At 38.2% G+C, this 15,040-nt stretch overlaps 1 non-coding gene across 1 annotated transcript; it reads left to right on the forward strand.

Moving 5' to 3' along the window:
• Positions 1 to 2,769: 2,769 nt before the first annotated feature.
• Positions 2,770 to 2,877, forward strand: LOC130964431 (small nucleolar RNA R71). Its single transcript, XR_009080525.1, has one exon. It is a non-coding gene; the product is annotated as a small nucleolar RNA R71 (small nucleolar RNA).
• The last annotated feature ends 12,163 nt before the right edge of the window (positions 2,878 to 15,040 follow it).

The following is a 15,040-nucleotide window of genomic DNA, read 5'->3' on the forward strand; positions in this document are numbered from 1 at the left end:
ATGGCGGATCTCCGGATATTCACCCTTTTTGAGTGAAAAGGGGACCTCGGGGATCACCTTCTTCAAGGCCACAACTTCATAGAAGTGGTCTTGATGCACCCTTGAGATGAATCTATCCATCTCCCATGACTCGGAGGTGGAAGCTTTTGCCTTCCCTTTCCTCTTTCTAGAGGTTTCTCCGGCCTTGCATGCCATAAATGGTTATGGAAAACGAAAAAGCAACGCTTTTACCACACCAAACTTAAAAGGTTTGCTCGTCCTCGAGCAAAAGAAGAAAGAAGAGAGTAGAAGAAGAAGAAATGAGGGAGAAGGGAATGGCTTAGTGTATTCGGCCAAAGAAGGGGGAGAAGTGGTGTTTAGGTTGTGTGAAAATGAAGGAGTGAAGAAGGGTATTTATAGGAGAGAGGGGAGATGGAGTTCGGCCATGTATGGGTGGGTTTGGGAGGGAAAGTGGTTTGAATTTGAAGGGTGAGGTTGGTGGGGATTTATGAAGGATGGATGTGAGTGGTGAAGAGAAAGATGGGATTTGATAGGTGAAGGGTTTTTGGGGAAGAGGTATTGAGGTGATTGGTGAATGGGGGAAGAAGAGAGAGAGTGGTGGTGGGGTAGGTGGGGATCCTGTGGGGTCCACAGATCCTGTGGTGTCAAGGAAAAATCATCCCTGCACCAAATGTTGCTCAAAATCACGTTTTGAGCCATTTCTGGCGTTAAACGCCGGGCTGGTGCCCATTCCTGGCGTTTAACGCCAGGTTCTTGCCCTTTTCTGGCGTTTAACGCCAGTCTGGTGCCCCTTTCTGGCGTTAAACTCCCAGAATGGTGCCAGACTGGGCGTTAAACGCCCAACTGCTAGGCTTACTGGCGTTTGAACGCCAGCAACATCTTCCTCCAGGGTGTGCTGTTTTTCTTCCTGTTTTTCATTTTGTTTTTGCTTTTCTCATTGATTTTGTGACTTCTCATGATCATCAACCTACAAAAAAAGATAAAATAACAAAAGGAAATAGTTAATTATAAAACATTGGGTTGCCTCCCAACAAGCGCTTCTTTAATGTCATTAGCTTGACAGAGGACTCTCATGGAGCCTCACAGATACTCAGAGCAATGTGGGAACCTCCCAACACCAAACTTAGAGTTTGAATGTGGGGGTTCAACACCAAACTTAGAGTTTGGTTGTGGCCTCCCAACACCAAACTTAGAGTTTGACTTTGGGGGCTCTATTTGTCTCTGATTTGAGGGAAGCTCTTCAAGCTTCATCTCCATGGTGACAGAGGGATATCCTTGAGCCTTAAACACAAAGGATTCATCATTCACTTGAATGATTAGTTCACCTCTATCAACATCAATCACAGCCTTTGCTGTGGCTAGGAAGGGTCTGCCAAGGATGATGGATTCATCCATGCACTTCCCAGTCTCTAGGACTATGAAATCAGTAGGGATGTAGTGGTCTTCAATCTTAACCAAAACATTCTCTACAAGTTCATAAGCTTGTTTTCTTGAGTTGTCTGCCATCTCTAGTGAGATTCTTGCAGCTTGCACCTCAAAGATCCCTAGCTTCTCCATTACAGAGAGGGGCATGAGGTTTACACTTGACCCTAAGTCACACAGAGCCTTCTTGAAGGTCATGGTGCCTATGGTACAAGGTATGGAAAACTTCCCAGGATCCTGCCTCTTTTGAGGTAATTTCTGCCTAGACAAGTCATCCAGTTCTTTGGTGAGCAAAGGAGGTTCATCCTCCCAAGTCTCATTTCCAAATAACTTGTCATTTAGCTTCATGATTGCTCCAAGGTATTTAGCAACTTGCTCTTCAGTGACATACTCATCCTCTTCAGAGGAAGAATACTCATCAGAGCTCATGAAAGGCAGAAGTAAGTCCAATGGAATCTCTATGGTCTCATTTTGAGCCTCAGATTCCCATGGTTCCTCATTGGGGAACTCAAAGGAGGTTGGTGCACGCCCATTGAGGTCTTCCTCAGTGGCGTCCACCTCCTCTCTTTCCTCTCCATATTCGGCCATGGTTATGGCTTTGCACTCTCCTTTTGGATTTTCTTCTGTGTTGCTTGGGAGAGTACTAGGAGGGAGTTCAGTAATTTTCTTGCTCAGCTGACCCACTTGTCCTTCCAAATTCCTGATGGAAGACCTTGTTTCATTCATGAAACTTTGAGTGGTTTTGATTAGATCAGAGACCATGGTTGCTAAGTCAGAGGTATTCTGCTTAGAACTCTCTGTCTGTTGCTGAGAAGATGATGGAAAAGGCTTGCCATTGCTAAACCTGTTTCTTCCACCATTATTGTTGTTGAAACCTTGTTGAGGTTTCTCTTGATTCTTCCATGAGAAATTTGGGTGATTTCTCCATGAAGAATTGTAGGTGTTTCCATAGGGCTCTCCTAGGTAATTCACCTCTTCCATTGAAGGGTTCTCAGGATCATAAGCTTCTTCCTCAGAGGAAGCATCCTTAGTACTGCTTGGTGCATTTTGCATTCCAGACAGACTTTGAGAAATCAAATTAACTTGTTGAGTCAATATTTTATTCTGAGCCAAAATGGCATTCAGAGTATCAATCTCAAGAACTCCTTTCTTCTGATTAGTCCCATTGTTCACAGGATTCCTTTCAGAAGTGTACATGAATTGGTTATTTGCAACCATTTCAATTAGCTCTTGAGCTTCTGTAGGCGTCTTCTTCAAATGAAGAGATCCTCCAGCAGAGCTATCCAAAGACATCTTGGATAGTTCAGAGAGACCATCATAGAAGATACCTATGATGCTCCATTCAGAAAGCATGTCTGAGGGACATCTTCTGATTAATTGTTTGTATCTTTCCCAAGCTTCATAGAGGGATTCTCCATCCTTCTGTCTGAAGGTTTGGACTTCCACTCTAAGCTTACTCCATTTTTGAGGTGGAAAGAACTTTGCCAAGAAGGCATTGACTAGCTTTTCCCAAAAGTCCAAGCTATCTTTAGGTTGTGAATCCAACCATATTCTAGCTCTGTCTCTTACAGCAAAAGGGAATAGCAGCAGTCTGTAGACCTCAGGGTCAACCCCATTAGTCTTGACTGTGTCACAGATTTGCAAGAACTCAGCTAAAAACTGATGAGGATCTTCCATTGGAAGTCCATGGAACTTGCAATTCTGTTGCATTAGAGAAACTAATTGAGGCTTAAGCTCAAAGTTGTTTGCTCCAATGGCAGGGATAGAGATGCTTCTCCCATAGAAGTCGGGAGTAGGTGCAGTAAAGTCACCCAGCACCTTCCTTGCATTGTTGGCATTGTTGTTGTTTTCGGCTGCCATGTGTTCTTCTTCTTTGAAGAATTCGGTCAGGTCCTCTAAAGAGAGTTGTGCTTTGGTTTCTCTTAGCTTTCTCTTCAAGGTCCTTCCAGGTTCAGGGTCAGCTTCAACAAGAATGCCTTTGTCTCTGCTCCTGCTCATATGAAAGAGAAGAGAACCAGAAGATGTGGAATCCTCTATGTCACAGTATAGAGATTCCTTGAGGTGTCAGAGGAAAAGAAAAATAGAAGAAAGAAGGTAGAAGAATTCGAACTTGATGAGATAAAGTTCGAATTGTGCATTAAGAAGGAGTAGTACTCCATAAATAGAAGGATGTGAGGAGGAGGGAAGAGAATTTTCGAAAATTAATTAGAAAGATGTCAAAAATATTTTAAAATTTGATTGATAATTTTCGAAAATTGAAAGTGGAAAAGAAATCAAGTGATGGTTGAAAAATATTTTGAAATTAGAAGTTAAAAAGATTTGATTGAAAACTATTTTGAAAAAGATGTGGTTGAGAAGATATGATTGGTTTTAAAAAATGTGATTGAGAAGATATGATTTGAAAACAATTTTAAAAAGATATGTTTTGAAAACAATTTTAAAAGATTTGATTTTGAAAATTAGTAACATGCCTAACAAGAAAAGATATGATTCAAACATTAAACCTTTCTCAACAGAAAAGGCAACAAATTTGAGATGTTCAATCAAATCATTAATTGTTAGTAAGTATTTTTGAAAAAGGAAAGAAATTGATTTTGAAAACATTTGATTGAAAAGATACGATTTGAAAAAGCTTTGATTTTGAGAAACTTTGAAAACTTGAAAAAAAATTGATTTGAAAAACAAAATCTTCCCCCTTTGCCATCCTGGCGTTAAACGCCCAGAATGGTATCCATTCTGGCGTTTAACGCCCAAAATGCACCCTTTTTGGGCATTAAACGCCCAACCAGGTACCCTGGCTGGCGTTTAAACGCCAGTCTGTCCTTCTTCACTAGGCGTTTTGAACGCCCAGCTTTTTCTGTATAATTCCTCTGCAGCATGTTCTGAATCTTCAATTCTTTGTATTATTGACTTGAAAAGACACAAATTAGAAAATATTTTTGGATTTTTTAATAATCAAAATGCAACAAGAATCAAATAACAATGCATGCAAGACACCAAACTTAGCAGTTTGTATACCACTGACACTAACAATATGAGAATGCATATGAGACACACAAAATACTTCAAGTCAATAGAATTCAAAGATTAGAACACAAAAATCATCAAGAATTACTTGAAGATCCTTAAGACACATGAATGAATGCATGCAATTGACACCAAACTTAAGATGAGACACTAGACTTAAGCAAGAAACATCAAATATTTTTGGTTTTTATGATTTTGTAATTTTTTTTTGTGTGTTTTTCGAAAATTAAGTGGAAAAAGATATCAAATTCTTAATGAGAATTCCAGGAATCAGTGCAATGCTAGTCTAAGACTCCGGTCCAGGAATTAGACATGGCTTCACAGCCAGCCAAGCTTTCAAAGAAAGCTTCGGTCCAAACACTAGACATGGCCAAAGGCCAGCCAAGCCTTAGCAGATCACTGCTCCAAAAGCAAGATTGATAAAAATCAACAAGCTCTTGTGATGATAAGTTGAAACCTCGGTCCAATGAAATTAGACATGGCTTCTCAACCAGCCAGATTTCAACAAATCATCATGAAACTCTAGAATTCATCTTCAAGAATTTCGAAAAAAAAATACCTAATCTAAGCAACAAGATGAACCGTCAGTTGTCCAAACTGAACAATCCCCGGCAACGGCGCCAAAAACTTGGTGCTTGTTGCCGGATCAGTAATTTGGCACTGATGTTACCGGACAAAAAGCTTGCTCAAAACTTGAACAATCCCCGGCAACGGCGCCAAAAACTTGGTGCGCGAAATTGTGAACAATACTTTTCACAACTCTCATAATCCCCGGTCATGAACTCCAAAAACTTGGTAGCTCAATCCCATGGCATTACACAAAAAGTGTATAAATTATCCGCTCATCAACCATTTTCACTGAGAGGATGGGATGTAGCCATTGACAACGGTGATGCCCTACATACAGCTTGCCATGGAAAGGAGTAAGAAGGATTGGATGAAAGCAATAAGAAAGTAGAGATTCAAGAGGAGCACAGCATCTCCATACGCCTATCTGAAATTCCCACTATTGATTTACATAAGTATTTCTATCCCTTTTTATTTTTTATTTATTATTAATTATTCAAAAATCCATAAACCAAGTTAATCTGCCTAAATGAGAGTTACAAGATGACCATAGCTTGCTTCATACCAACAATCTCTGTGGGATCGACCCTTACTCGCGTAAGGTTTATTACTTGGATGACCCAGTACACTTGCTGGTTAGTTGAACGGAGTTGTGAATTCAAATAGAGCCAATTATTAAATTTCATACAAGTACAAAGAGCATGGATCACAATTTCGTCCACCAAGTTTTTGGCACCGTTGCCGGGGATTGTTCGAGTATGGACAACTGACGGTTCATCTTGTTGCTCAGATTAGGTAATTTTCTTTTCAAAAATCTTTTTTAAAATTTGTCTTTTCTTTTTCGTTTCTCCGAAAATATTTTCGAAAAAAAATTAATAAAAATCCAAAAAAAATCATAAAATCATAAAAATAAAAAATATTTTGTGTTATTGTTTGAGTCTTGAGTCAATTTTTAAGTTTGGTGTCAATTGCATGCTTTAAAAATTTTTTCTTGCATTTTTCGAAAATTTCATGCATTCATAGTGTTCTTCATGATCTTCAAGATGTTCTTGACAAGTCTTCTTGTTTGATCTTGATGTTTTCTTGTTTTGTGTTGTTTGTTATTTTTCATGTGCATTTTTCGTTTGTTAGAATCCATGCATTAAAAATTTCTAAGTTTGGTGTCTTGCATGTTTTCTTTGCATCAAAAATTTTTCAAAATTATGTCCTTGATGTTCATCATGATCTTCAAAGTGTTCTTGGTGTTCATCTTGACATTCATAGTGTTCTTGCATGCATCTTGTGTTTTGATCCAAAATTTTCATGTTTTGGGTCATATTTGTGTTTTTCTCTTTCATCATTAAAAATTCAAAAATAAAAAAATATCTTTTCCTTATTTTTCTCATAATTTTCGAAAATTTGAGTTGACTTAGTCAAAAATTTTCAAAATTAGTTGTTTCTTACAAGTCAAGTCAAATTTTCAATTTTAAAAATCTTATCTTTTAAAAATCTTTTTCAAAAATCATATCTCTTCCATTTTTTTCTATTTTCGAAAATTTTAAAAAAAATTATTTTTCGAAATCTTTTTCTTATCTTTATATCATATTTTCGAAAATATGCTAACAATTAATGTGATTGATTCAAAAATTTGAAGTTTGTTACTTGCTTGTTAAGAAATGTTCAATCTTTAAGTTTTAGAATCTTATCTTTTAGTTTCTTGTTAGTAATTAATTTTAATTTAAAAATTAAATCTTTTTCAAACATATCTTATCATATCTTTTATATCTTATCTTTTTCAAAATTTTATCTTTTTCAAAATTTGATTTCAAAATATCTTATCTAACTTCTTATCTTCTTATCTTTTTCAAATTTGATTTTAATATCTTTTTCAACTAACTATTTGACTTTTTGTTTGTTTCTTATCTTTTTCAAAACTACCTAACTACTTTTCCCTCTTCAATTTTCGAAAATATCTCTCTCTTTTTTTAAAAAATTCTTTTTAATTAATTAATTATTTTAAATTTTAATTTCAATTACATCTTATCTCTAATTTTCGAAAATTGCTAATCCCTTTTTCAAAATTATTTTCGAAATTCTTTTTCTCTTTTCTTATTCTATTTAATTATTTATTTACTAACATTTCTCTTCACCTCTCTTCATCTAAAAATCCGAACCATTCTCCTTTCCTTATCCCCTTTCTTCTTCTACTAACATAAAGGAATCTCTATACTGTGACATAGAGGATTCCTCTTTCTTTTCTTGTTTTCTTCTCTTTCATATGAGCAGGAACAAGGATAAAGGCACTCTTGTTGAAATTGATCCAGAACCTGAAAGGACCCTGAAGAGAAAATTAAGAGAAGCTAAGTTATAACAATCTAAAGGTAACCTTTCAGAAACATTAGAACAAGAGAAGGAGATGGCAGCCGAAAATAATAATAATGCAAGGAGAATGCTTGGTGACTTCACAAAGCCAACGTCCAAGTTTGATGGAAGAAGCATCTCCATTCCTGCCATTGGAGCCAATAATTTTGAGCTTAAGCCTCAACTAGTTGCTTTAATGCAACAAAACTACAAGTTTTATGGACTTCCATCTGAAGATCCTTATCAGTTTTTAACTGAGTTCTTGCAGATCTGTGAGACTGTAAAGACGAATGGAGTTGATCCTGAAGTCTACAGACTCATGCTTTTCCCTTTTGCTGTAAGAGACAGAGCTAGAATATGGTTGGATTCACAATCTAAGGATAGCCTGGACTCATGGGATAAGCTGGTCACAGCCTTCTTGGATAAATTCTTTCCTCCTCAAAAGCTGAGCAAGCTGAGAGTGGATGTTCAAACCTTCAAACAAAAAGATGGTGAATCCCTCTATGAAGCTTGGGAAAGATACAAGCAGCTGACCAAAAGATGTCCATCTGACATGTTTTCAGAATGGACCATATTAGATATATTCTATTACGGTCTATCTAAATTTTCGAAAATGTCATTGGACCATTCTGCAGGTGGATCTATTCACCTAAAGAAAACAACTGAAGAGGCTCAAGAGCTCATTGACATGGTTGCAAACAACCAATTCATGTACACTTCTGAGAGGAATTTCGTGAATAATGGGATACCTCAAAAGAAAGGAGTTCTTGAAATTGATGCTCTGAATGCCATATTGGCTCAGAACAAAGTGTTGACTCAACAGGTCAACATGATCTCTCAAAATCTGAATGGATGGCAACATGCATCCAACAGTACTAGAGAGGCAGCTTCTGAAGAAGCTTATGATCCTGAGAACCCTGCCATGGCAGAGGTTAATTACATGGGTGAACCTTATGGAAACACCTATAACTCATCATGGAGAAATCATCCAAATTTCTCATGGAAGGATCAACAAAAGCCTCAACAAGGCTTTAACAATGGTGGACGCAATAAGCTGAGCAATAGCAAGCCTTTCCCATCATCTTCTCAGCAACAGACAGAGAATTCTGAACAAAACACTTCTAATTTAGCCAATCTAGTCTCTGATCTGTCAAAAGCCACTTTCAGTTTCATGAGTGAAACAAGATCCTCCATCAGAAATCTGGAGGCACAAGTGGGCCAGCTGAGTAAGAAAGTCATTGAAACTCCTCCCAATATTCTCCCAAGCAATACAGAAGAGAATCCAAAAGGAGAGTGCAAGGCCATTGATATAATCAATGTGGTCGAATGCACAAGGGAGGAGGAGGACGAAAATCCTAGTGAGGAGGACCTCCTGGGACGTCCCTCAAGCAAGAAGGAGTTTCCTATTAAGGATCCAAAGGAATCTGAGGCTCACATAGAGACCATAGAGATTCCATTAAATCTCCTTCTGCCATTCATGAGCTCTAAAGACTATTCTTCCTCTGAAGAGGATGAAGATGTGACTGGAGAGCAAGTTGCTCAATACTTAGGAGCTATCATGAAGCTGAATGCCAAGTTGTTTGGTAATGAGACTTGGGAAAGTGAACCTCCCTTGCTCATTAGTGAACTGGATACCTGGATTCAGCAAATTCTACCTCAAAAGAAACAAGATCCTGGCAAGTTTTTGATACCTTGTACCATAGGCACCATGACCTTTGCAAAAGCTCTGTGTGATCTGGGGTCAGGGATAAATCTTATGCCACACTTTGTAATGGAGAAGCTGGGGATCATTGAGGTACAACCTTCCTTGTTCTCATTACAGTTGGCAGACAAGTCATTGAGACAAGCTTATAGAATAGTAGAGGACGTGTTAGTAAAGGTTGAAGGCCTTTACATCCCTGCTGATTTCATAATCTTAGACACTAGGAAGGAAGAGGATGATTGCATCATCCTTGGAAGACCTTTCCTAGCCACAGCAGGAGCTGTGATAGATGTCAACAGAGGTGAATTAGTCCTTCAATTGAATGGGGACTACCTTGTGTTTAAGGCACATGGCCATCCCTCTGTGACAAAAGAGAGTAAGCATGAAGAGCTTCTCTCAGTGTAGAGTCAAGAAGAGCCCCCGCAGTCAAACTCTAAGTTTGGTGTTGGGAGGCCACAACCAAACTCTAAGTTTGGTGTTAAGACCCCATATCCAAACTTTAAGTTTGGTGTTGGGACTATACAACATTGACCTGATCACCTTGTGGCTCCATGAGAGCCACTGTCAAGCTATTGACATTAAAGAAGCGCTTGTTGGGAGGCAACCCAATTTTATTTATCTAATTTTTATTTTTATTTATTCTATATTATTGTTATTTTGTGTTTTATTAGGTACATGATCATGAGGAGTCACGAAAAAATCATAAAAATTAAAAACAGAGTCAAAAACAGCAGAAGAAAAAAATCACACCCTGGAGGAAGCACAGGCTGGCGTTCAATGCCAGTAAGATGCATCTGGCCGGCGTTCAACGCCAGAACAGAGCATCATTCTGGCGCGTGAGCCATGCGGCCGCGTCACTTTTTCGCGACCTGTACGGACCAGAAAGCGCTGGAAGTGACTTCTGGGCTGCTTTTGACCCAGTTTTCAGCCCAGAACACACAGATTAGAGGCTATAAAGTGGGGGAATGCATGTATTCATAATTATTCACTCATAATTCACTTTTTTACAGTTTTAGATGTAGTTTTTAGTGAGAGAGGTTCTCTCCTCTCTCTTAGGATTAGGATTTAGGACTTCTCTTAGTTTTAGGAGTGACTCTCAATCCCAGGTTCTTTATTTTTATTTATTTTTCCAATTAAATTTATGAACTCTTTCATGTTATGATTTTTCTTTGAATTAATATTATTTGAGATATTTCAGTTATTATTGCTTTCTTTTAATTACATGATTATTGCTTCCCATCTGAAGGCATTTTTATTCCAGCAGTTTCAATTTTCTTTCCTTTTGGCTTTGATTAAATAATTGGTGACTCTAGAGTTTTCAAACTCATTGTTGATTGAAAATTGGAATTCATCCACTTAACCTACCTTCATAGTTAGAGGTTAACAAAGTGGGAGAAAAATTTAATTCTCATCACAATTGATAAGGATAACTAGGAAAGGACCTCCAGTTCTTATACCTTGCCAAAGGTTTATTTTACAGCTATTATTATTTTATTTTACTTGTCATATAATATATTCCCACCTTACTTCTAAAACCCCAATTTTACCTTTTTCATAGCCAATAATAAGAACATACCTCCCTGCAATTCCTTGAGAAGACGACCCGAGGTTTAAATACTCGGTTAACAATTTATTTAGGGGTTTGTTACTTGTGACAACCAAAACGTTTGTACGAAGGGATTTCTGTCGGTTTAGAGACTATATCTACAACGCGACAGTTTTTATGAAATTCTTTACTGGCAAAAATCTCAACGTCAAAATGGCGCCGTTGCCGGGAAATTGCAAACGTGTGCCTTATTATTGGTTATTGTAAATATTTTTCAAAAAAAAAATTTTTTTTCAGATTTCTATTTTAAATTTTTTTTATCTTATCTTATCTTTTTCAAAAATCATATCTTTTTCAAAAATATTTTCATATCTTTTTATTCAAAAATTATATCTTTTTCAAAATATTTTCTTTTTATTAATTTTTGTTTTTATTTTCTCTTACTACCATGAACTCTCACCCCTTTGGCTATGAGTCTGGTTACAATTATGTTGCAGGAAGAGGAGATTATAATGACAACATGCACCATGGTTGGAACAATCAAAGATGGGAGGAGGCACAAGGATTTGATCAACCCTCATGGCAACAACCACCTCCAATGGACTATCAACAACCATTCTGTGATGCATATCAAGATGATGGCTATGGTGAGCGCTCTTTTGATTATCAACAACCACCACCATATGCCTATGAACCCCCTCCTCAACATGACTTTAGACCGCCATACTCACAAGCCCCTTTCCGCCATTCACCTCCATATAACCCTAACCCTCAACCACCATACCAACCACCTTATGAGCCATATGAACCATATATAGAACCACCCCAATTCCAACCCAATTACTCACAAGAACCACCACTTCAATATTCACCATCTCCATATCCATCAATCCAAGAGCATTATGATCCTACTTATGAAAACCGAGTGCATCAAGAGGCAAATAATCGTCTCAAGGAAACAATGGATCGATTTCAGGCAACCACTTAACAACTGGGGCAAGTATTAATTCAATGGGCTTCTAGACGCTTAAATACACAAGGATCAGCCACAGCCCCATGTGGACAGTCTAGTGAAGAGCATAGTATAAAGGAGATACCAGAAACTCCAGTGGACAAGACAGAGCATGAATTCATACTAGAACAAGTAGAAGAAGCTATCATTGTTCAAGAAGAAGAGTTGGTTGAAGACTTAGGAGACGTAGAACCTCCATGGGAAAGACAAGACATAGAGCCTCCTTCCAAGACGGTTGAAATTGATGCTGAAGAGGGTGTATAACTTCCAAAGCATATCATAGTTGAAGACTTGGAAAAGGTTGATCAAGAGATGGAGATTCAAGAAGAAGAAGCACAACCTCTCATACCCTTGGAAAGCAATGAAAAGGAGATTGAATTGAAAGAGAGCTACCAAGAGGAAGAGGTTGAAATTGAAGAAGTTTGCAAAGAGGTGGTAATTATCAGAGAAGAGCACAAGGGAGTGGAGCTTGCAATTTCATTAAAGATACCTCCCCCTAAGTCGCCATCATCATTCACAACATTCAAGTGGGTAAAATTCATATCCCATAGCTTTCTAATCCCACTTGAATATGGGCTACTGGAGACGGGTGGTCAACTTAGAGCTCTTTGTGGCATTAAGAGTAAAAGGAAGATGGCCGATGGTAAGAATTGTCCTGCAAGGTTCATCATGGTTGGAAGCTTTAAGTTTAAACGTAAAGGTTGGTATAGAGCTCAACTGAATGGGTCTAGGAAGTTGTTTGGCCGCTTACGTGAGAATTCAGACTGCTTGCCACCCGGATGGAACAATATTGCTCAACCAAAAGACGGGTGCAAAGGCAAGGTCTGGGACCCCGGAATTCATTCCAACAATCAACACTCTTGGGGCCTTGTAACTTGCTTTAACTTACTTGAAGGCTTTCTGCGCCTAGTTTGGGACCCCGGAGGTTACTGGAGATACAAACATTGGTGGAGATTCTTGGATGAGTTCAAGCACAAGCCACCATAACAAGGAGCTCATCAAATGTCCAACTTAAGGACTTTAACTAAAAGTGCTAGGTGAGAGACAACCCACCATGGTATGATCGTCCTTTTTCATTTTTATTTAGTTTTATTTGTTTTTGAATTTTATTTTATTTTGTTATATTGAACCTGGAGTTTTGCATCACATTCATATTAACACTGCATTCTGCATTTTTCAGATTATAAAAAAAATGCGAGCACGCGACGCGACCGCATTAGCGACGCGTCCGCGTCGCAAGGAGATGGGAGACAATATTAATATGAACAGAGAGTTACGCAGGAGCAGGGCTGGAGGCGCACTATTAGCACAAATTGACTCCACGCGAACGCGTCGATGACGCATCCGCGTCATTTGGAAAAATAGCCTCCCACGCGACCGCGTCACCCACGCGGCCGCGTGACCTGAAATCGGCGTAAAAAGGGTGTATGGCCAAAAGTTGAGCTGGAATTGGGCTGGACCCATGCTAGTAGCACAAGCCCTGCCACGCGAACGCGTCACCCACGCGTTCGCGTCATATTGGAAATAAGGCCACCCGCGTGATCGCGTCAACCACGCGACCGCGTCACCTTGGATTTTGGCAATACTGACGTTTTGAACAGAGAGTTGTGCGGCCGTGAGGCTGCACTCGCGCCACTAGCATAAATCGAGTCACGCGATCGCGTGCCCCACGCGTCCGCGTCACCCAACCTTATCGCGCACCACGCGACCGCGTCACCCACGCGACCGCGTCGCCAGCGTCGCACAACCTATCCAGATTAGTGCCAATTTTCTTATCTTCTCTTTTCTAATCCTAATTTCTTCCTTCGCTCTCCTTTCTCACTTTCTTTTTTCTTCTCATCCTTTTTCCCTCTCATTTTATTTTACTTCATTTATTTGCATATTTCATTCATTGCATTATTCTCATTGGTGTTGGAGTTTTATTTGGATAAGTGCCTTATTTTATTTGAGCACGTGGCTACTCGGAGAAGAGATTTGACAATTGACATTTACTTATGGCTCTCATATACATTTGGATTACATTTTTTTCATCCCTATTTTAACTTGCACACCCAATGTATTTGGGATTATCATTCACAATTGTCATCATTACACATGCTCTTTAATTTGGCACATTTATTACTTGATGCTTGAGCTATGCCTCTCATGCCTATTATTTACCTGTTTTTACCCTCTCGCATCTAATTATTTTGAATTGCTCTTTATTGTTGTCTTCCCTACATGTTGTAGCTACCATGTAGATGGACTATCATCTTTCCTTTGGCATTCTTTATCACTTGGAATTTCCTCCCTTCTGGCTTAGTTTTCTATATTTCACACTCTTCCTTTTTCTTCTTCCTTAGGCATGGGTACCAAGAAAGGAAAAGAGAAGGCCACTGACAAGACACCAGAAAGGAAAGGAACCAAGAGATCTCCAACTAAGGCGCCTCCATCTACAAGCGTCAGTTGGAGCAACCCGTCCACCTGCACATCTCAGCATGCACCGAGGACGGTGCAATCTTTAAGTGTGGGGAGGTCGATACCGATCTCCATGGGTTAGTTACTTCTTGACTCAACACCAATATTTTATTTTATTTGTTTGTTCATTGTTGCATTTGCATGTTTGTTTGATTTTGGTGCATATTTTACCACTTGGTTAAAGTAATATTTTCTTTTTCAAGAAATTTTTATAGTATTTCACTAATTTAAATTGAAAAAATTTTTCTGTTAAAACTTGTTTGAAGTTGTATTTGGAACATGAATTATAGCTAAAGAACACACAACCTGTGAGATTTGAGCTTATTTATATGGTTACATTATTTAACCATAAATTTTTATTCCTGTGTGTTTTCTTCTCTATAATTGCAATCTTTGCTTTGTTCCATTCTATATGTCCATTATTAGTGTATTTACATGCTTGCATATGATTGAGGCCATTATTTTTTATTAACTCACTTATCCCAAATAAGCCTACCTTTTACATCACCTTTGTTAGCCCCTTGAGCTTTTAATCCCCTCTTGTTCTATAACCACATTACTAGCCTTAAGCAGAAAAACAAATAAAAAAAATTCCAAGTGAATCTTTGGTTAGCTTAAGATAGAAATTGTGCATCAACTAAGTGTGGGGAAATTGTGGGAACATTGGTTAATAAGGGAATGTATTTAATTTATTTGAATATTGGGAATTTGGGAACCTACTCATAAAAAAAAACCAAAATAGAAAAATAATGAAGAATCCATGTGCATTGATAAGTTATGTTTGCTTTTATGATTCAAAAAAAAAGAGAGAGAGAAAAAGAAAAAAATATATATATATATAATAAATAAGGGGACAAAATTACCCCAATGTTAAATTAATGAAAAAATCAATGCACATGTGATAAATTAAAAAGAAAACTTTGGTACATGAGTATGGGAATCATACAAAAGGGGTAGCTAGGTATGA

This window comes from Arachis stenosperma, chromosome 2 (genome assembly GCF_014773155.1).
Source record: "Arachis stenosperma cultivar V10309 chromosome 2, arast.V10309.gnm1.PFL2, whole genome shotgun sequence".
NCBI classification, from domain to species: domain Eukaryota; kingdom Viridiplantae; phylum Streptophyta; class Magnoliopsida; order Fabales; family Fabaceae; genus Arachis; species Arachis stenosperma.